Source organism: Sus scrofa, chromosome 18 (genome assembly GCF_054392235.1).
Source record: "Sus scrofa isolate SSC_HxYL_T2T_F1_AM1 chromosome 18, Sscrofa_HxYL_maternal_Yorkshire_Landrace_v2.0, whole genome shotgun sequence".
Lineage (NCBI taxonomy): Eukaryota > Metazoa > Chordata > Mammalia > Artiodactyla > Suidae > Sus > Sus scrofa.
In genome coordinates, this window is record NC_139400.1 from 36,846,443 (window position 1) to 36,868,545 (window position 22,103).

General features: G+C 34.9%; 1 protein-coding gene across 2 annotated transcripts in view; it reads left to right on the forward strand.

The window, feature by feature from the left end:
* The window catches only part of LOC146394980 (uncharacterized), a 480,198-nt gene that overhangs the window by 97,066 nt on the left and 361,029 nt on the right, over positions 1 to 22,103 (forward strand). For both annotated transcript variants that reach the window (XR_014834441.1, XM_085006031.1), the window contains one exon: positions 20,159 to 20,224. The gene's annotated coding sequence lies outside the window, so the exon portion shown is untranslated. The remainder of the gene's footprint in view (positions 1 to 20,158; positions 20,225 to 22,103) is intronic.

Here is a 22,103-nt window from a genome sequence, read left to right on the forward strand (position 1 = left end):
ATTAAGAGAAAATTACTAAAATATGTATAATAGATTCTTGTAGGAATTAAATAAAATGTTAACGTCTCACCACCTCCATCACTTCTCTCCCCAAACTCAGTATTAACAAGACCATTTATGAGTTCCCATTGTGGCTCAGCGGGTTAGGAACTCAACCAGTATCCATGAGGATGCAGGTTCAATCCATGGCCTCACTCAATGGGTTAAAGATCTGGTGTTGCCGCAAGCCGCAGTTCAGGCCATGGATGCAGCTGGCATCCCACATTGCTTGGCTGTGGCACAGGCCTGCAGCTGCAGCTCCAGTTCGAACCCTGGTGTGAGAATACTAGGGTTCCATATGCTGCCGATGTGGCCCTAAAAGAAAAAAAGAAAAAGAAAAAAAAAAAAAGACCATTTAGTTTAAAAATTTGCCCTGAAAAAATTTAAAGTATGATGATTAAAATTACCATCCCAGGGAGTTCCTATTGTGCCTCAGTCAATTAAGGACCCAGTGTTGTGTCTGTGAAGATGTAGGTTGACCCCTGGCTTCGCTCAGTGCATTTAGGATCCAGCATTGCCATGGGTTGCGGTGTAGGTCACAGATGTGGCTCAGATTCAGTGTTTTGTGGCTGTGGCATAGGCCCCAGCTGTAGCTCCTATTCAACCCCTGGCCCAGGTGCAGCTGTAAAAAGAAAAAAAAATTACCATTCCATAATTACTTGAAATGACCATTTTAAAAATTATAAATGTTACTCCTCTCCAAAATTCTGATTCCTCTCCCACTTGGTTTGATTCCTGAATGATTACAAACATAGTTACGACTTCAGCAAGGGTTTCAGCACCACAAAAATAATTTGCCTTTATCTGGGACTTTGAGCCTACTTAAAAATTGTGAGTGGCCCTCATACTTTCATTCTTGTCTTTCATGGACTGTCTGATCTTTCAAATATGAAGACTGATCTATTTAAGAGAGAACAAAAGAAAAGTAGAAGTTGCACAGTTCTACTTGCTATTTTTAATTTTTAATCTTTTAATATATGTTCCCCAACCACTTGCCCCATCGTTCCTTTTTTCATTTTATCACTTCTAAATCAGCAAACACATTATGTTGCTTTTAACATTTTTCAAAATCCCTAGTTTGTTCTTCAGGCTTCCTGAGGCTATTCTTAGGGATACAGCGAAATATAAAATATTTATCAAAATTTATACCCTCCCTTTGTAAAATTTGAACATTTTCTTTCATGATTGGGGTTTAATATATTGATCTCTAGGCTAACATGATAATATCTTTAGATGATTCTTTTGTTTCCTGTCTCTGAAATTTTTCATAACTGCAGAGTTTGTATTGTATTTTAGCAGCACTCTGTTCTGTTTTCTTCTGGAGTGTTTAATCACACACTATTTTCCATAAATATTTAGGAGTTTTAAAATTGGTTATTGAAATGTAACATACATCCTAAAAGTGCACAGATCACAAATATATGCCTCAGTGAATTCTCACCAGGCAAATACATCCATATAACCAATACCAATTCAGGAAGTAGAGTGTTTCAGGGATCCAAAATGCCTTTATTCAGTCACTCCCTGATCTTCTTTTCAAATAAAGTATTAGCTTTCCTGATTTTTAATACTGTAGATTAGCTTTCTGTGTTTTGTACTGTATATAAATAGATCATACACCTTGTTCTCTTTTGTTTCTGGCTTCTTTTGCTCAGCCTATAGGTAAAATTTATGCATACATAGTGTTGTATAATAATTCATTTAATTTCACTGCTATATAGTATTCCACTGAATAAATATACCAATCCTATTTATCCATTCTATCATTGGTAGACATTTAAGTTGTTTCTAATTTGGGGTCATATCAAATAGTGCTGATACTAACATCCAGATGCATTTCTTATGGGGAATATATGAATGAATTTCTGTCATAATACACCTAGAAGAAAAATTGCTAGATCATAGGTTATACATATGTTCAGATTTAATAGATCTTTGAAACCATTTTCCAGAATACTTGCACCAATTTATACACCTAACAGCAGTATAGATTAGTGCTCGCATAATATATCTTTTTCAATCCCTTAACTTCTACCCTGTGTCTCTATATTTATAGTGGATTTCTTGTATGCAACATAGAATTAGGTCTTATTTTGAGTTTTATTTTTAATTGACTTTGACAGTCTCCAACTTTCAATTGGTAGAGTTAAATCATTAACATTTAAAGTGATTTTTGATATATTTGGTTTAATAGGTACCATATTTGTAACTATTATCTGTTTGTTGCCCTTATTCTATGTCAGTTTTTTTGTCTTCTTCTCTTTCTGCCTTTTCTGGTTTTAATTGAGCATTTATGTAATTCCATTTTCCTCTCCTCTTTTAGCATATCAATTCTATCTATCTATCTATCTATCTATCTATCTGTCTATCTCTCTCTCTATTTTGTCTTTTTAGGACCACACCTGTGGCATATGGAGGTTCCCAGGCTAGGGGATTGAATCGGAGCTGTAGCCGCCGGCCTGTGCCACAGCCACAGCAAGGCCAAGTCTGAGCTGCATTTGCGACCTACACCATAGCTCACTTCGTTTCAGCTGAGCCATGACGGGAAGACCGTATTTCTTCTTTTAAAAAAAAAATTGTAGTTGTCTAGATACACTTACAACTAATCTAAGTCCACTTTCATGTAACGCTATACCACTTCATAGATAGTGCAAGTACTTCAAAACAGAGTATTCCCAAGTCTACCCTTGAGTCTGAGATAACAATTGATGACATATTGAAATGATATTGAGGTAATCAGAGTTCAGGAATACAAAATGGAGCTGGGTGGCCACTGAGTATCTGGTCTCAGACATATCTCTGCACTACTGAGAACTTGATCTTTCTTGTCACTTACACCTAACCCAAGGACACCAGCCATTTTTAAAGCAACATCTGCTAGCTGCAAGCTTGTGGTCTCAAGATTCTTCCTCCTCATAACTATGCAAGCATTGTGGATCCTAACCAATTCTTGCTTAACAAGCAGCCCTACCTCTTGCCAGCTCCAATTACAATTCTCAATAAACAATTCAAGTAACTAACTGTGTCCTTGCAGTTTCTACCTTTATAATCTTTCTCCATTTTGTAGTTCAGCGGAACATGATTCATGTACTTCTTGAGTCTGTGTCTCCAGGGGCAGTCCTAACAACCCCCAGATTAACGCTTCTTTATTTCAATCACATTTCACATTTATGTGTAAGCTATAATCACCATTATAATCACTGTTGCTATCATTACTTTGCAAAAACTGTTTTCTGTTCAGTCAATCAAACATAAAGATAAAAGTTATAGTTTAATCCTCCTTTATTTATTCTCCAACACCTTTCCTTTCTTTATGTAGCTCTGTTTGTGATCTGTATAAGTTTTCTTCTCTCTGAAGAACTTTTATTTCTTGCAAGGAAGGTTAATTGACTCCAAATTCCCTTATTTTTTTGTTTTTTCTGAAAAGTTATTTTTTTCTCCACTTTTGAAGAATTACTTCACTGGAATTCTAGGTTGGTAGTTTTTTTGTTTTTTGCTTTTTGTTTTTTTTCCTTTCCATACTTCCTAATGTTTTTGGTGATCTGAAGCTGTGTTACTTCTGTGTCTTTGAAAAATAATAACCAGATAGCTTTGCAAATAGATTTTCCTAAATACACAGAATAATTGCTAACATTTATTGGATAGTGATTATGTGCCTGACCCTCTTCTGTGTGCTTTGTGTCTACCTGCTCATTAACTCTCACAACAATCTTGTGAGGTAGGTGCTATTTTTATTGCATGTGGGGAAATTAAACTTTTAAGTAACTTGCCATATAGCACCCAGGTATGGAGTAACAAACTAACTAGCTGTGCTGCCTCCAGATTCGAAGATCTTTGTACATTTGAATATATCAAATGCACAGCTAGTGTGGTCCTTTTAAAACAAATCTTTCTGTTGCTAAAATATCTTTAATAATATTGCTATATGCTCTCCCACCATTGTACTCTTTTCAAATAACAGTCCAAAAACCTCTAGCTGTGGCTCATCTTTTTTACTGTTCTTTTATATTATTTCCCCCCACTTCCATATAGGATACTAAATTCTTCAGCTGAGATTGTTCCAGTGTAACTAAATGAAAACCCACTGACTGTTTAGAAGCAGCAGTTTTGTTAACATGACTAGTTTTTCTTCCTCACACTCTTAAGTCAGTCAAGAAACATATTCCCTCAACTGAAAGATGTTTGACTATGAGCAAATCCTGGAATCATGGCTGCCACAGACTGCCTGAGCAATGAGATGGCAGAAAGGGGAATATTCACTGCAAGGTTTCTCCATGTGCTTGACAACCCTTCCACTCAAAGTGTGCTCTGGGGACCAGCAGAATCAACATCACTTGCTATCTTATTATAAATGCAGAATCCCAGTTTCCACCCAGACCTACTGGCTTCTCATTTTATCAAGATTCTCAAGTAGCAGATGAATGCTTATTAAATTTTGAAAAGCTCTATTGTCTTTACTGCTCTATTGGCTATACATAAAGTAGTTCTTCAGAGGTCCTCTGGAGCATTGAACCTTGTCAGCATTTGCTTTAAGAAAATGGGTAAATCATAATACTTGCCACAAACATTTTTGACCATGTACCACCATTAGCATAATTTTTAGCATATACAGTTAGTTTCTGAGTATTCTTCATAAATTATATACATGTCTTAGTATAATGTCTTTTATACATTATAAAAATATTAATAAAGCAGAAATGAAAAAGATGTGATAGATGAAATAATAAACAATATTTTAAAATAAAGATAAAATTTTATCTTTAAAATAAAGATAAAATAATAAACGGGAGTTCCCATCGTGGCGCAGTGGTTAACGAATCCGTCTAGGAACCATGAGGTTGCGGGTTCGATCCCTGCCCTTGCTCAGTGCGTTAACGATCCGGCGTTGCCGTGAGCTGTGGTGTAGGTTGCAGACGCGGCTCGGATCCCGCGTTGCTGTGGCTCTGGCGTAGGCTGGTGTCAACAGCTCCGATTAGACCCCTAGCCTGGGAACCTCCATATGCCGCAGGAGCGGCCCAACAAATGGCAAAAGACCAAAAAACAAACAAACAAACAAACAAAAACTAATAAACGATATTTTATTTTATTATTATTATTATTATTTTTTTGTCTTTTTGCCTTTTCTAGGGCCGCTTCCCATGGAATATGGAGGTTCCCAGGCTAGGGGTCGAATCGGAGCTGTAGCTGCCGGCCGACGCCAGAGCCACAGCAACCCGGGATCTGAGCCGCATCTGCAACCTACACCATAGCTCACAGCAATGCCGGATCCTTAACCCACTGAGCGAGGCCAGGGATCAAAACCGCAACCTCATGGTTCCTTGTCAGATTCCTTAACCACTGTGCCACGACAGGAACTCCATAAACAATATTTTAAATGGCTAATATTATAACTAAAATATTTAGCTTTCACAAAATGTATTGAAAATGATTATATGCTATACATTATAAACTTTTTTTTAAGGATACTCATAATAGTATGATAATATAACTAGATATTCAGAATTTTAAAAATTACTTATTTACCATTGTGATGCAGTCATTTAAAGATATAATGCTAAACTCAGATTATTTCTATACTTAATTTTAATGACTGCTCTATAAATATATACAATATACAAAATATAAATATGGTAAGAATCATATAAAATAATAGATATAAATCTCTATTTCAAAGCATCTTATTTTATTTTGAGCTACTATAAAATTAATTATGTTAATGTATCTAGGCTATAATGTGGATAGTGAAAAGCATCTCTGGGAAGAAAAGTGTGAAATCTGCCCTTTACATTTTGTTTGTGTGCTTTTGCACTATTAGTATTATCCTTAGTTTAATGTCTATTTATGTGAAATTTTTGAAGTCACTTGTTTACTTTGTACATCTGTAGATCTGCCTAATAGAGCTTCCGGAAACTGTGATAGATGGACAGTATTGAAACCAAGTGAACAAGTGTGGGCTTCACCCCATCTCCAGCTGGAGAGCACTGGCTTTTTCATCCCAGTTTACTTTACGTAGTGTTTGAGACACATGATCTTCTGTAACATGCACCCAGTGGGCTTAACAATGTCCCTTCATACGTTTGAAAACACTGAGATTTATTTCTTAAATTTTCTTTAAAAAATAAGTATATAATGGAAACTGATAGTCTCTTTTACATTCCAGTACATACCCATTTTGAGTACTGAGATGACCCCTCCAAATGTTAGGAGGTAAGAAAGGCAAGGAGGACTGAGCCAGGCCAATGTTGAGGAGGGGAGTGGGACAGTTTGTCGAAGTAGCAGGAATGTGGAACAGTTCAGGTAAAGACGTGAAGCATGGGAGGAAGCCAAGGGTCATAACTCAAAAGCCAAGTCCACAGGAAGTCCTGTCCCATTTCATCAGGGAAGAAACTTCTCAGGAAACAAGATTGGTAATAATGGAATGGGAAGTAGGGGCCGTAGCCAACTGATGGCAGTACAAGGAGAATGGGAAGATCTCCAGAATCTAAGAGCCATTTGAAAAAAGCCCAGAACTTTGAGCTCCTTAGAGGGGCAAATGGTGAAGGTACAATGTGATACTTTCTGTGAAAACACTGAGTCTCATTTCTTATGCAGAGTGCAAATTAAATAAATAGTTTCTATGTTTCTTAACAATGCAAGGTTCAAATCAATGGACAGATAAGAGTTTATTGAACATCTGTGAGCTCAAACTACTATAGTGCTATTGTTCCTCTAGAAGTCTCAAATCTAATTAGGGAGAAAAGATACACATACAGAGATAGTGAAAACACAAACATGTTACTATATAATAATACTTAAAATTCATCAAGCATTTGCCATGTGCCATGGAAAGTGTTAGGTGCTTTACAACATAATGAAATATATAGTAACTCAGTGAGGTTCATACTGTTTGATTTATATTATATGTAAACAGAGCCCAGAGAGGTTAAGCAACCTGCTCAAGGCTATATCCATACAGGCACTAATTGACAAAACTGATATGTGAATCTGAGAAACAGACTAAATAAGCCTTTGCGTATAAACATCAGGTTCTATGGCCTACCAAAACCAAAATTAGCCACTAAATAAGTGACATAGAACTCAAGAGCAGTAAGAATAGTGATGTGTGAGAAATGTTCATAACTGGTATACTGAAGTCATAAGCTGGTGATCAAATTTGGGTTTACTGTGAACCCCAGGATTCAATGATTCTCCCTTCCTTTACTTCCCAGTGTGAGTAAGGATAAAGTTAATGATGTATGACTAATGCTATCATAAATTTCCAGCCACTATGGAGCTATTTGCCAGATATTTGTCACTGTATTCTGGGTTTACACACCCCAACACTCTTTCTTGTCATCCACCACAAACCATTTCTTTATGACTTTGTGCTTCTCCATGAGAGAAACACAGACAGATCATGAAGTTCGCCTCAGCACTCCAGATAGTTGATGTGTGCCTGATTTGAGAAATTCCATAAATCCATGAATGGATGTTGTTAAATAGCTGCTTAATCTTGTCCCTACAGAATGACCTTGAGAGTTTCATCCCAAACTGGTTATAATATACATGATATTAAATCAAAGAAAAAGAAGTTTTCATCCCATCAATTACAGCTTATGTTCATGAAAACCGATCATAAACAAAACTAAATTATGAAAGCAATATGGCTTATAAAAGCATGGCTGGTACAGAGAACTTTGCCAGGTAGCAAGATGCTAGACCTTCTTGTATGAGCATGGGATGAATGTCTTTGCATTTGGTGGATCCTTTTTTGTCCCCTTCTTATTAAGCAGTACATTTTGATAAAATTTGCCCACAGATATCCCTAGACATGAGAGTGAATATATTCCACATCCAAATTCCACATTCAGTTAAAAGTGGTTCTTTTAACTGTAAAACCCTACTCACCACACCCCTGTCAATTTCTTTTTTGAAGATTAACTTAAAATACAGTGCATTGTTGATTTATCCTATCGACCCATAGGGTACCCAGAGAGGCAGATAATAGAATTTGTGTTTCATAGATTCAGTACAGTCAAGCAGTGCATTGCTGTGAAATGAAAAGTTGTCAGTATTATTAAAATACAACTAGAGTTTACATCTTTCTTACAAATTCTCTTCCTTCACTTCAATTTTGTATTTTTGTGATTTCAAGAAAGATTAATTAATTCTACAGAATTTAAATCCAAAAAATATATACAATTTAATTATTGACAGTAATAAGAATAATAACATCATGACACAAAATAAAATAGCAGGACTACCTGGAAGTCTAAGTAGCCACAAAAATCATATTATTTCAAAATAACAGAAACAGATGTAGCAAACAACAAAAATAGCATTCTTCTTCAGAACTCTAATATAATTATGATATCCCAAATAATTATAATATGACACAAAGATAAAGCTATAGATAATACTTAATCATCTGTGTTTGAACCAAATGAAATTGCCATTTTACATGCAAAAAAGGACAGTTTTATGTGGTTCAAAACAAAAAAATTGCCTCTGAATTTCCATAAAGAATGTGTCTTGTATTTTTTTTTTGGAACTATTTTTCACCAGAACATTTATATTTTGTATTTAAATACAGGATAAGGAGAGATTTCATTCATTCGTTCTTCATTTATTCAATAATTTACTTATATCTGTATAGATCCATGGATATTCATTTTATACTTTGGGTTATAAATCCAATAATACATTATTTATTATTGCTCAATTTTTCTAGCTTTGGCATTGGGAGCTATTCAGTTAATTCTTGTGTCCCTTTGACATGCTCCCATTCTTTTGTTTTTTAAGCACTTCCTTACTTTCTGACCCAAGAAACTCCAGATTCAGATTGTTCCAGATTTGCCATTGAGACTCTTTCCATTGGTTCAAATGTCCCTTCGACACATCCCCATCACTGTGATTTTGTTTTGTTTGTGATACTTTCTGACACTGCAACATGTGCCAAACTTATCTTGTATATTACCTGCCTTCAACCTGAAAATCAGCCATTTTGCTAAGATGCCCTGATTCCTTTTATTAGAGCACGAGATCAGAGACTAAAGATCCGGGTGCTAGGTGTACTTGTTGCTATAGGGGTATCATTGCCTCTCGTCTCTCCCAACAGTTAGAGCTAGGACATATATAAGTGTATACTAACCAGTGTGTGTGTGTGTGTGTGTGTGTGTGTGTGTCCATCTACGTCTATATTAAGGTAAACATGACTTCACACTGTTTAAAACTCTCATTTTCATCCAGTGCCATGTGGCTTATTCTAGACTCTCCCTCACCTGTTTATCTGTAACCCTCATTCCAGCAGTAAGAAACCTAGCTCTTACCCTCTGTCCTCCACTTATTTGTTTGTTCAATACCTGTATACATGTATGGTGGTTTCAGAATAGTTAATCCATACCCTCGTGGGAAACATGACAGAGCACACTGACAGTGATTATGCACATTTCCTAGACCTACAGTCCCCACTCCTTTCCAGAGGTACTTATATTGGCTTTCTTTTTTCATCAACTTTGATGAGGTTATGTCATGCATTGTAATATAGATTCTTTCCTCATAGTGTGCATTTCTCCTAGGATCCCTCAGTCTCTTAATTAATTTTTAAATTGTTTGCATGTAATTAAGGTTCACTCTCTGTGATCTAAGATTCTATGAGTTTTGGCAAATGTATAGTGCCATGTACCCAGTATCATAAAGAGTTGTTCCACCTAATAAATTCCCTAGGTTTTACTTTTCCCTCCTTCCCCCAAGACCCTATAACCACTGAGCTATTTGCTGTTTTTATAGTTTTACTTTCCCAGAGTGTTATATAAATAGAACTATAAAGCATACAGTTTTTCGTATTGATTTCTTTAACTTAGCAATATGCATTTTGGATTCATCCGTGTTTTTATTGACTTGATAGTTAATTAGATTTTATCTCTGAAGAGTATTCCATCCTATAGATATACTCCAGTATATCTATTCACCTAGTGAAGGACATCTTGATCCCATCTAGCTCCTGGCAATTGTGGATAAAGGCACACATGCAGGATTTTGTGTAAACCACAAACTTCTAACAAATTGAATAAAATCTAGAAGTGTCTTTGCTAGATAGGTAGTTTGACATGTTTACATTTTGCTTTGTAAGAAACTGCTAAGCTGTCTTCCAAAATGGGAGAATTCATTAAAAGTCAAAATAGAATTCACTAACTTCATTTGTAAAAAGCATTTCTGAATTAAAATTTGTATAAGAAGCAGCAAGAAATAGGAAGGGACTATTTGACTTTCTGAAACATTCAATATGCCTCTTATTTTTTGGCAGGCATGCACTATGATCTCTTAAAAGTTACAGTTTTTGAAAACACATGATCTTCAGCGTTCTGCCCCTTGTTATAGACTCCCTATACCACAACCTTGAATTGCTAAGTAGCACAGCAGATAACATTCCTGAACCAGTTGGTAATCATGAACAATGAAACTGATTTTAGAGGATGTGCTCACTGCCATCTACTGATCTTTTAGAAAGAGCCTGATGTCTATGTTTTATGAATGAACAACACTTACAACAGAATCTGCTTCCTCAATATCTGGACATGTAGTGATGCATTGTCACCAAATCAAGACTCTTATTAGATCTTTATAAACATCAGAATTGGCATATTCAAGAAATACTATGTGTGTGTGTGTGTGTGTGTGTGTGTATAGTAAAAACTCCCTAAAAAGAAATCCAGGAAACCACCATTTAAGAAATCAACAAGGAATTTCGGTCGAGGCACAGCGGAAACGAATCCAACTAGAAACCATGAGGCTGCGGGTTTGATCCCTGGCCTCGCTCAGTGGGTTAAGGATCCAGCGTTGCCCTGAGCTGTGGTGTAGGTCACAGGCATGGCTCAGATCTGGCGTTACTGTGGCTCTAGCATAGGCCGGCAGCAACAGCTCTGATTAGACCCCTAGCCTGGGAACCTCCATATGCCATGGTTTGTGGCCCTAAAATGGCAAAAGACAAAAAAGAAAAAAAAAAAAAAGAAATCAACAAAATTGCAGTGTTGAGTTAATGCTAGACTATAATTGAGCAATGATATGAAACTTAAAATTCTAAATAATGGCTGATCTTATAGTTTCACAAAGGCATCAAATATTTTTATCTAGATTGAAACAGTGAAAGATAGCTTTTTGGCATATCTCTTGTTTACAAACAGTAAGTAACCAAGCACACCACCAGGTAGGATTCCTTATGGTATTTGGCTTAAGATAAAATGAAAACTTCTGTGCCTGTTGACATGACTATAAATACCAGGAAACATAGGCACCGCCCATGAACTTTTCATTATATTCTTAAGTTTCTGGGTAGAAGTCATGTTTAGTTATTAATAAAGGATATTTTAAAGCAAATTTACAAATTATGGTAATATAACAAGATTCCCAAAGAAACAAAAGCAATAATATTCACCACATCAATAAGAAAAATAACACCTGTTAGAATGGCTATTATCAAAAAGAAAAGAGACGCGTTGGTAAGTGTAAGGAGAAGAGGGAACACTTTTCACCCTGTTAGTAGAAGTGAAATTGGTATAGACATTATGGAAAATCGTATGCAATTTCCTGAAAAAAATAAAGAAAAAACTTCTATACAACCCAGCAACCCCTCTTCTGGGTATATATTCAAATGAAATGAAAGCAATATTTGCACTCCCATGTTCATTGCAGGATTATTCACAATAGCCAAGACATAGAAACAATCTAAGTGTCCATCAGCAAATGAATGAATAAAGAAAATGGATGATCTGTACATCTGGATGGGTAGATAGGTATTGACATAGATATAGACAGTGATGTATATTTTTACATATATAAAATGAAATATTACTCAACAATAAAAAAGGGAGGAAATCCTCCTATTTATGAAAACAAGGTTAAAACTGGAGCACATTATGGTAAAGGAAAAAAACCAGACACAGAAAAACAAATACTGTATGATTTCACCTATATGTGGAATCTAACAAAAAAATCTAACTCATAGAATCAGCATATAGAATGTTAGTTGCCAGTGGCTGGAGCACTGCAGAAAGGGGAGATGTGTCAAAGGTACACATTTTCAGCTCTAAGATGAATAATTCTGAGGATGTAAAATACAGCATGGTGATTATAGTTAATAATATTCTATACTTGAAAATTGCTGAAAGTAGATATAAAGTCTTCTCACCATGAACAGGGGTTTGGGGAAATAACTATGTGAGGTGATGGATCTGTAAATTAGCTTGATTGTGGTAAACATGTCACAATGTATACATACATTAAATCATCATATTGGACACCTTTAAAATTACATTGTACAACTTTAAATAAGATTTATGATATTTTCTATGTATTTAATTTTGTAGGATTAGGTATAATAATCAACCAAAGTTATGAAAGAGGAAAAAAACCGGACAGCAACATTGATTATTTGATGTATTCCAAATGGAAAGCAAATTGTATAAAAGTACAGTTTGTAACCACATTGAAATTGTAAAAGCATATTGATAAGGATAATACAAAAGACAAAAGCAATTCATTTGGAGGTGTAGTGTGATTATAGGTGAATTTGTCTTTCTTTTTGTTTTTCATTAATATGAGTAATTTTCCAATGACAATAAACTTCCCAGGCAGATTTGTTTTGTGCTGTAACATGAACAGTGAATATTTCTTTAGTAGGTTTCAAGGTTTTCCATTGCTTTTGCCATAACCAGATTTTTTTCCCTGTATACTCCTAGCCACACAACCTGATTACTAGATAAATATACCTGTTGATATCAAGATGATAAAACTCCCAAACTTTCAATTCTTTCATTATCTACAAGCCTAGCCATTTTCAAGGCAGTTCAGAAATGCTTCCTATAGAAAACCTTCTCTGCTAACTCAGCTTAAACTTCCATTACATCCTACCAAACTATTTTTCACTCTGATGAAGAGAGGGTCGGTCTGCTGCCCAGGTCTCAGGTCAACTTTGCTCACTGAAGCCCTGCCAAAAAAATTCACAAGGACTTTTTATTTGATAAGAAAAGAAATTAAAATTAGAGATCCAGCTTTTCTTTTAAATCAATGTAACAGAACTCAGCTCTATTTTGTGTTAATTTTCTTTACATTTCCTAGCTTTTGTAACAATAAAATAGCACTGCCTCCATCATCGTCTTACATGAGCTGAATTTATTTATAGAAATGGTACTTTTTAAGCCTTAAGCAAAGGAAAGGCTTAAAGTTTCTTTATTTTCAGTGACAGTTGAGCTTTGGATCTTGTTCTGGCTCATATTGCACTTAGATTTGTTCTTGATGGACATAGAGAAAGAGAAGGAAGGGATGCTCTTTTCCTTGAGTTGTGCCTGTACTCTGTGAATATTAGTCATTTGTTATCTAAGAAATCTGTATCCTCTGCAGATAGTCTGTTTTTGCTATATGCTTTCATATGTGTATTTTTTATCCGTTTCTAAATGGGAGCTTGTTGAGTAATCAGGTTGCAAGAGCTATAAACAATATATGATCATTAAGTGTTCAGGCTAAATTTTTTTTTTTTTTTTTTTTTTTTTTTTTTTTTTTTTTTTTTTTTTTTTTTTTTTTGGTCTTTTTGTCTTTTTTGTTGTTGTTGTTGTTGTTGCTATCTCTTGGGCCGCTTCCGCGGCATATGGAGGTTCCCAGGCTAGGGGTTGAATCGGAGCTGTAGCCACCGGCCTACGCCAGAGCCACAGCAACGCTGGATCCGAGCCGCGTCTGCAACCTACACCACAGCTCACGGCAACGCCGGATCGTTAACCCACTGAGCAAGGGCAGGGACCGAACCCGCGACCTCATGGTTCCTAGTCGGATTCGTTAACCACTGCGCCACGACGGGAACTCCTAAATTTTTTTTTTAATACCAAGGGTTTTCATGAACTGGTCTCTAGGCCAGTTGCTGGGAATAAACAAACAAACAAACAAACAAACGAAATAACTCTATGAAGATCTTAAAACCTAGTAATGGGATGACAGACTAGGAAATAGACAATAATAATAAGCGAAATCTTGGCAGGGGCTTCATTTGCATGGTAAAGTTATAGTGAACAATTTTCAAATCTTTGGATTTTGATTTAGGATTTTTTGTGTGTGCCTGTTTGGAAATACAACATTCTCTTGCAAACATGAGCTATCATTAAATGAGAATAGTCTGTCATTGGCAGTCTACATTCAGAAACCAAGTGCAGGTATGTGTGACCTAGTACACATCCTGATAAATGATCGGGTTTAATCAGTAGTACCATTTGTAGAATATAGATACAGTTTTTTTAAAAATGTAATATAGTAAATATGTGCACTGGCCATAGCCACTCAGGTGTTAAGGATTGGTCAGCATTAAGTAGTAGCAGAATAATAATAGGAATGAAAACATGCCAAATGAAATTTCTTCTCTAAGTGCTTCAATTCACAGAGAAAACTTTACAAATTGCAAAATTTCTTATGGGAAAAGTTTTAATTACAAAAATATTTAAAATAAGAATTGTCTTTGAGGGGAGTTCCCGTCGTGGCGCAGTGGTTAACGAATCCGACTAAGAACCATGCGGTTGCGGGTTCGATCCCTGCCCTTGCTCAGTGGGTTAACGATCTGGCGTTGCCATGAGCTGTGGTGTAGGTTGCAGACGCGGCTGGGATCCTGCGTTGCTGTGGCTGTGACGTAGACCCGCAGCTACAGCTCTGATTAGACCCCTAGCCTGGGAACCTCCATATGCCATGGGAGCGGCCCTAGAAATGGCAAAAAAAAAAAAAAAAAAAAAGAATTGTCTTTAAAAATAATGTAAGGCAGTAAAATCGAGCCTTCTGTCACTTCTCAACCTTTTGGCTAAGATCAAGTGTAAAATCAAAGCTTCTAATTTATCAATATTTAAAATACTGGACAATTGGTGTTCCCATCATGGCTCAGCAGAAATGAATCCAACCAGGAGCCATGAGGCTGTGGGTTTGATTCCTGGCCGTGCTCAGTGTGTTAAGGATTCAGCGTTGCTGTCTGCTGTGGTGTGGGTCACAGACATGGCTCGGATCCCGTGTTGCTATGGCTGTGGTGTAGGCCGGCAGCTACAGTTCTGATTAGACCCCTACCCTGGGAACCTCTATATGCCGCTGGTGTGGCCCTAAAAAGCAAAGAAATGAAAAAATAAAGTAAAAATAAATAAATAAATAAATAAATAAATAAATAAATAAATAAAATACTGGACAATCATATCCTATATCTATCATTAAAGGAGTGAAAATTGATTTATAGGAGGTCATTTATGACTCAGTGAGTGCCTGCAATTTCTTCCTTACTTTATTTTTAAAATTAATTTCTTCCTTCATTCTTCCTCTTTCCCTGTCTTCTTCCTTCCTTTCTTTCCTTCTTTCTCCCTCTCTCCTTCCCTCCTTCCCTCCCTCATCTCCTCCTGTTCTCTCTCTCTCTTTCATCTTTCTTTCTTTCTCAGGCTAACTACCTGGAACACAACTTCAAAAATTAAGTAGGAAAAACTTAAATTATGTGTTTGACAAGTGCTTGTAAAAAGATGCAGTAGATTAAAAACCTGAAAGGTATCTGAGGAGAGAAAAAGTGGAAAAATGATTAACTCATTCAGAACCCTGAAAGTGATGGCCATAGGGCTCCAGGCTCACCATGGGCAATGGGCATTCTTTTTTCACAGCTCCAGGAAGTAACATATGTTCTTAATGGAGGTACTAATTCAAAATATCATATGTATATGCTATGTTTAAGGGTACGGGTGGTATCTGCTTCACTTCAGGTAGATTTTCTGTTGTAATAGTAAAATGCCTATATTCAAAAAAATGTTTGGAATATAAAGGACAGTTATATGCATATGGAAAATCTACTTCAATGTATCAGCTAATTTTACAATATTATCAGAAACTTAATTTTTTAAATGTTATCTTCATTTTTAAGCCTTAGTAATTTGTATTTTAGCAAATTATCATATATGCTTGAGATGTTTAGAAATTCATTAATTTATTGTATTTAATTATAATGATCCTTTGAACTAAAAATTATTACCTTGTCAGATCTTTCTTGTATCCAGATGTAGATATATTAAGAATTTATAATTAAATATTTTAATTAGAGAGAAAAAAACAGTGACTGGCTCCACAAAACTTAACACTCAATGTAATATGCCCATAAGATGACTTTATTGGGCCAAGAATGCTATATATTTTCCATAAAACTTATTTTAGTATAATTCAACTAATAAACTGGTCATTGAATCAATTGTAATTTCTCTGCTTGTCAGGTGGGTATCTTTACCCCTCATTTCTTCTCATAATAAATGTCTATTTCAATATAAATTTTAACATTTATTTGTAGGAATAAAAATCAAAATAAAATATTTCATTTGTAAAACAATTCTATTTATTAAAGGGCAGAGACAAATAGACAAACTTCAAATAATAAAATTTAATACTGCCCTCCTTTCTTATATGCAAAATTGGCTTATTATTGATACCTCACTTTAATTTGACACTATATGCTCAGTGATTTTATTCAAAGAGCAATCCATGTGTGCCCTCACTTTAAATAAATCCCTTTGGCGGAGAGTATTCAGCAGTCAAGACTTTGCTATGTATCCTGTTCTCTGAAAACCATTGTTGTAGTTAAACTTACTCTAAATACAATGAAAACAACAATCATGTTCATGAGTAAAATTTATCTGACATAACAACTCAATAATAATGCTTATCAGAAGCTTCTTTCCTTTTTTACCATGTGCGAAGAATATACACATAACAGAAATCTGTCTCACAAATAGCCACTCCTATGTGGCTCAGCAGTCTAAGGCATATGTAACATTATTAAATGTACTATTTAATGATAAGGTATCTTAGTGACTGATATTTCAGATAAATTTAATTAAGTACTCACTTTTTCTTTAATTAGAGACCTCAAACTCTATTTATCATACCAGAATATCACTTTGTTGTGTATTTTAAAGGCCAAATGAGTAGAACAACCAAGATAGCAAAGATTTTTATATAGCTTGACTGTATTACTCCCAACCATTCATTTTTGAATATTTTCTGTTGAAGTATAGTTGGTTTACAATGTTGTGTTAGCTTCAGGTATACAGCAAAGTGACTCATATAGGTTGTTACAAGATATTTAATATAGTTCTCAGTGCTATACAGTAGGTCCTTATGTTTCTCTATTTTATATATAGAAGTATCTTTTAATCCCAAACTCCTAATTTATCCCTCAATAAGCCTTTCAATAAAATCTAGAAAGCTAAGATCTCCCTAATTGTCCCAGTGAGCAGGGTTTTAAGTTGATGCTTATTGAATGACTGACATGCTGACATCAGTATCTTACCATATGAGGAAAATATGGGATTAATGCAAATGACTTTTTTCTCTTGCAGCTTTACTGATATCACTGTCTCTAACGTTGTATAAGTTTAAGGTATACAACATAATGATTTGTATGAAATGTTGTGAAATGATCACCACAATAAGGTTAACACATCCATCATTCAGCAGTTACAATTTTTTTTTTGTTGGTTTGTTTTTTGTGATGAAAAGTGTTTTTAAAATATACTCTCTTAGCAGCTTTCAAATATACGATATAGTATTCCTAATGATAGAAACCATGCTGTGCATTACATCCTCAGAAATTCAACTCGAAATTGGAAAAGTAAACTAAGTTTTTACTCTTTGCTCACCTTCACCCATTTTCCCCATCCCCACCCTCTACCCTGATGACCATCAGTCTATTCTCTATTTCTGTAAGAGTATTTTAGATTTCACATATAAATGAGATCATATAATATTTGTCTTTTAACTTATTTCATACAGCATAATGCCCCCAAGGGTCAGCCATATTGTCCCAAAGGGCAGTATTTCCTTCTTTTTGTGGCTGAATAATATTCCATTGTATATATACATCACATTTTCTTTATCCATTCATTCATTAATGGACGCTTGGGTTGTTTCCATGCCTTGGCTGTTGTAAATAATGCTGTAGTGAACAAAAGAGTGCATATATCTCTTCAAGATAGTGATTCCTCTTCCTTCAGATATATACCCAGGAATAGTGTTGCTGGATCATATGATAGTTCTATTATTAATTTTTTGAGGGCCCTCAATACTCTTTTCCATAATGGTTATAAATTTATATTCCCACTTACAGTGTACAAGGGTTCCCTTTCTCCATACCTTTGCCAACATTTGTTTTCTCTTGATCATAGCCATCCCAACAACATGAGATAATATCTCATTTAGTTTTGATTTGCAGTTCTCTGATGATTAGTGATGCTGAGCATCTGTCTTCTCACATACCTATCAATCATTTGAATTTCTTCTTTGGAAAGATACTGATTCATGTTCTTTGCCCATTTTTAAAATGGGACTACTTTTCTTTCTGATATTGAGTTATATGAGTGCTTATATATTTTAGATTTTAATTTCCTTATTAGACATATGCTTTGTGAATATTTTCTCCTATTACATACATGGCTTTTCACTTTATTTATAATTTCTTTTGCTGTGCAGAAGCATGTTGGATTAATATAGTGAGCCCTGCTGTTTTACTTTTGGTTTTGTTTCTTGTGCTTTGGCTATCATATCCATAAAATCATTCCCAAGAGTAGCAAAGTTAAGAAAGTTTTTCCCTTTGTTTTTTTCCTAGGAGTTTCATGGTTTAAGATCATTAAACATTAAATTTATTTTTAATTAAATAAAATAATTTAATAATTATAATTATTAAATAATTTATATTTAATTAAATTTAATAATTTAATAATTATAATTATTAAATTATTAAATTTAATAATAATTAAATATTAAATTTACATTTAATCTTTAATCCATCTTGAGTTACTTTTTGTAAGTGGTATTGAAAGGGTCCAGTTTCATTCTTTTGCATCTAAATATCCTATTTTCTCAACTCCATTTATTGAAGAGACTATCTTCTCTCCACAGAGTTTTCTTGACTCCCTTGTCAAATATTAAGTTGGCCATATAGGCATGGACTTACTTCTAGGCCAGACAAGGCCACCATCTGGGCTCTGGATGGGCAGAGCAACTGACTGGAATGTTGGCCCTAGAGGAATGCAGCCTGCAAAAATTTGAGCATAAGCCCCACTCAGACATCTCTTATTTCTAGCTACTGTCCCACTAGTCAAGCCTTGCAGATTTCCTCAGTGATACCTGAGAGATGAAATCTGATTGGGCCTCCTAGGAAGTATCTATCAATGGTGGGGGGAGCTGAGGTCTACCTTGGACAGTTTTTTCCCACTGGAGAAACCAAAGGTCCAGAGGTCCTTCTCCATAAACACTGTTCAGTCTTGGGGGCAGGATGCACTCAGAGCCACTCCTCTTACCCTTCTAATGTGGCCTCTTTTGGTGTCTGTGGTCCAGGGGTATGCTTCAGCCTCACACCATGTTCTGGGATTTTCACAGTTGGTGTCTTGTCTATGGATAGTCACAAGTTATTTTTCTTGTAAGAGAGGCTGGAGTTGAGAATGACCTATCTCACCATCTTGATGGTATCACTCCTGTGAAGATATTTTTGTTAACAATGCAGACATATTTGAACTATGATAACAAATTTTATGTTTGAATACTTATATTAACTAAGTTAGAAAAACTTGTTTAGTAGCACTGGAATTTATAATTACATTCTTATTTGTTAACTATCTTCAAAAGAAATTTAATATTTTCATTTCAGATACCTTCACACATATGTAAAACAAAAAGAATCAATTCTTAAAGCCAAAGAAAAATACATACCTGACAATAGGTTCATTTGTTTTTAAACCTTACATTCTATTTTAAAATATTGCTTTTCAGAAAGTCTTAGAAAATTGTGATAAAATTTATCTTAATCACTAAAACTTCCAAAGCCTTCCATATATGGAGTAAATATTTTGCCCCAGCTGCATATACCACTGTTTATCTACTTCTTGAATCAAATGTCCAATATCTTTAGCAAGAGGGCAAAGAGGGGGAAATGCAGATAAACATTTAAAAAATAAAGATGATATTTCATAGTGTTATACTGACACACTTAGGATAATTTATAGCCTGCAAGGGATTTCCTTTTTATTTTTCATCTGTACTCTTGTGTCTCCTGATTCCCTATTTTCTTTTCTGTTTAACATCAGAATTCTTCCTCTTTCAGACTTTATTCAAAATAGAAAATGGATGGATCAATGGACCGATTGATAATTCAATGGAAGATAAATGGGTATGTGTAAGACATATGCATAAATATTTGTCACTCTATATTAAGTAAATATGATATTCACCTGCAAAGTGAATAAAATCATCCAAATTTGTTTTAATTTTTTAGTTAAATTCCTAAGCAGCTATAAAATAATTCATAAAATTCAGCTCTATAAATGAGATACAGAGAATTTTGGTTAGCAAACTTTCAAGAGGATTTAATGAATCCTAAAATGGCCAGGTTATTTCTTTCTGCTAATTAGGGGAGAATTCTCCATTATTGACTCTGGACTGAGAGAGCTCTTTTCTCAGCAATCCAGAATGACAAGCAGTGCATATTTATGGGCAAGCCTGCAGAGAATGTCTTAAAAGTGAAAAAATGAAATTTCCTCCCACATTCTTGAAACCAAAAATATATGTGCCACTAGGTTGTTTGTTTTATAATCACAAATGTAAATCTATGTTTAGTGCTAACCACTGAAATGTGCATATTCTCATCTTAATTACCTAAATATTTTCAAATAGATTACATTTTAATAGGATTCCATCTCAGTTGGTTATTAAATACAGTTAATTATGAGATTTATTCATCTAGAAAAAATTTTAATATAAAGAGTTCTCCTTAGGAAGAAAACACTACAACTAGAGGATTTATTTTGAAAGAAAGTAAAATGAATCCATATGATTAAAATCTAATTGCAAAGATAATAAAAGTGCCATTAATACTAGTCATTCATTTTTAGCACAAATTTAAAAGAAAAAACTATATATATTTTAACTCTTTTAACACACAAATATCACTTAATTAAAGCAAAAACAAATCCTGATTAAAAAAATAGAAAGTTGGAGTTCCTGTCCTGGCTCAGCAGAAATAAATCTGACAGGCATCCAGGAGGACACAGGTCCAATCCCTGGCCTTGCTTAGTGGGTTAAGGATCCAGCATTGTCTTGAGCTGTGGTGTAGGTCAGAGATGCGACTTGGATACTGCGTTGCTGTGGTTGTGGCATAGGCCAGTGGCTACAGCTCCGATTTGTCCCCTAGCCTGGGAACCTCCATGTGCCACAGGTGTGGTCCTGATAAGACAAAAAAAGAAGAAGAAAAAAGAAAGTACTTTAAAATATCCCAAGAGGGAGTTCCTGTTGTGGCACAGTGGTTAACGAATCCGACTAGGAACCATGAGGTTGAGGGTTCGGTCCTTGCCCTTGCTCAGTGGGTCAACGATCTAGCGTTGCCGTGAGCTGTGGTGTAGGTTGCAGACGTGGCTCAGATCCTGCGTTGCTGTGGCTGTGGCTCTGGCGTAGGCCAGTGGCTACAGCTCCGATTCAACCCCTAGCCTGGGAACCTCCATATGCCGCAGGAGCAGCCCAAAGAAATAGCAAAAAGACAAAAATAAATAAATAAATAAATAAATAAATAAATAAAATAAAATATCCCAAGAGGATCTAATGTTTTAAAATTTTTTAATTAATTTTATTCTTGTAGAATACTGTCAAACATTATAAATAAGAACAAAGCAACTACATTATTTACAACCAAATCATTAGCTATATTCCAGTCAACCAAACTCTATAATGTTATTTGCATGAAGCTATTCTAAATTTCTTACTTTCTCTGAAATATTTATTCATAGGCTAGAAACTCTTGATATAGAGAAATTGTTTAAAATTTGTTTTAAATATCCATGATAATTTAATTGAACAACTTATGGCTAATGTTTATACTAGACATTTTGAAATTTATTAAAATTGTCCCTGTGTACATTCATAAACAAAAAATTTACTTAAGACTTTAAAGTTTACTGAATGAATATGATATTAACCAAAAATTCAAGTGTGGAATATTTGGTGAATTAAATATACTCAATAATTACCAAAAAAAAGCTCATTGAATCTTAGCCAGT